Raw genomic sequence first — 1,954 nt, 5'->3', positions numbered from 1 at the left:
ACCCAACGAGGAGCTAAAGGTAGAACAAATATTCCCTCAAGTTCTATCGACCACCGATACAACTCTACGCATGCTTGATGTTCGCTTTACCTAGAACAAGTATGAAACTAGAAGTACTTTGTAGGTGTTTTTGGATAGGTTTGCAAGATAATAAAGATTACGTAAATAAAAACTAGGGGCTGTTTAGATAAAGAAACAATAAAGTAAATATAGCGAGTGTGGAAAAGCGGTGGTAGGAGTTGTGAAATTGTCCCTAAGCAATTGACTACTTTACTAGACTGATAGCAAGTATTATGTGGGAGAGGCCACTGCTAGCATGTCATCCCTGACTTGGAATTCTATGCACTTATGATTGGAACTATTAGCAAGCATCCGCAACTACTAACGTTCATTAAGGTAAAAACCAACCATAGCATTAAGATATATTGGTCCCCCTTTAATCCCGTATGCATCAATTTCTATGCTAGGCTGAAGCTTCTGTCACCCTTGCCCTCCAATACATAGTCCTATCAACATATAACTAACCCTATGGTGTGATCCACGCGCGCGCTCATATGATTGGCACCAAAGGATAGCAACATAACCACAAGCAAATTAAATCAATCATAGCAATTCATCAACCACCGATAGGACAATGAAAATCTACTCAGAAATCATAGGATGGCAACACATCATTGGATAATAATATGAAGCATAAAGCACCATGTTCAAGTAGAGGGTACAGCGGGTTGCAGGAGAGTGGACCGCTGTGGATAGAGGGGGGAAGGTGATGGAGATGTTGGTGAAATGGCGGAGGTGTTGGTGTAGATCGCGGTGATGATGATGATGGCCACGGCAGCGTTCCGGCGCCACCGGAAGAGAAGGGGAGAGGGGGCCCCTTTGTCTTCTTCTTCATTGACCTCCTCCCTAGATGGGAGAAGGGTTTCCCCTCCAGTCCTTGGCCTCCATGGCATGGGAGGGGCGAGAGCCCCTCCGAGATTGGATCTGTCTCTCTGTCTCTCTCTGTTTCTGCGTTCTCAGATTCTACCCTTTCACCGTTTCTTATATTCCCGGAGATCCGTAACTCCGATTGGGCTGAAATTTTAACATGATCTCTATCCAGATATTAGCTTTCTTGTGGCGAAAGAAGGGCACCAACCGCCTTACGGGGTGGCCACGAGGGTCAGGGGCGCGCCCCCTGCCTTGTGGCCCCCTCGGGCATCGTCTCGCGTGGATTTTTCTTCCCAAAAATTATATATATTCCAAAAAAAATCTCCGTTAGTGTTTATCCCGTTTGGACTCCGTTTAATATGGATATTCTGCGAAACAAAAAACATGCAACAAACAGGAACTGGCACTGGGCACTGGATCAATATGTTAGTACCAAAAATAGTATAAAAAGTTGCCAAAAGTATATGAAAGTTGTAGAATATTGGCATGGAACAATCAAAAATTATAGATATGATGGAGACGTATCAAGTATGCAGAGGATTGTCGGAGATCGCCGCCATGGAGGAGGGTGAGGCGGGCATCAAAACTGAGCAGCTGACTGTGCAGCTCCGGAACCGTGATAGGTTCCACCCGTGCAACAAGAGCAGAAACGACAGGATTATACTCCATATCAAGGCCAGCAAGGATCTTGGAGACGATCTCCGGATCGAAGAGCACCGACGCAGTGCATGCGACTTCATCTGTGAGGGTTTTGATCTTGCCGAGGTACTCTGCCATGGACATGTTACCTTTTTTAAGGTTGGTGATCTCAATGCGGGTGTTGATCGCTTGCGCTTGGCTCTGGGCAGCGAACATGTCGTTGATGGCGCGCCACACCGCGGCCGGCGTCTGGAGCGTGGCCACCTGGGAAAGGATCTCGCGAGAAAAAGAACCCATCAAGAACCCTTGAAGTTGTTGCCGTTGGGCATACCACAGAGTGCGAGCGAAGTTGACGACTTGCTCTTCTTTGCCATCCTTGGTGATG

At 46.8% G+C, this 1,954-nt stretch overlaps 1 pseudogene; it reads right to left on the bottom strand.

Moving 5' to 3' along the window:
* Positions 1–1,508: 1,508 nt before the first annotated feature.
* Positions 1,509–1,644, bottom strand: LOC123132807 (uncharacterized; annotated as a pseudogene).
* Positions 1,645–1,954: the final 310 nt, after the last annotated feature.

Source organism: Triticum aestivum, chromosome 6A (assembly GCF_018294505.1).
Source record: "Triticum aestivum cultivar Chinese Spring chromosome 6A, IWGSC CS RefSeq v2.1, whole genome shotgun sequence".
NCBI lineage: Eukaryota > Viridiplantae > Streptophyta > Magnoliopsida > Poales > Poaceae > Triticum > Triticum aestivum.
The sequence above is the reverse complement of the archived record's forward strand: the minus strand, read 5'-3'. Positions and strand labels throughout refer to the sequence as shown.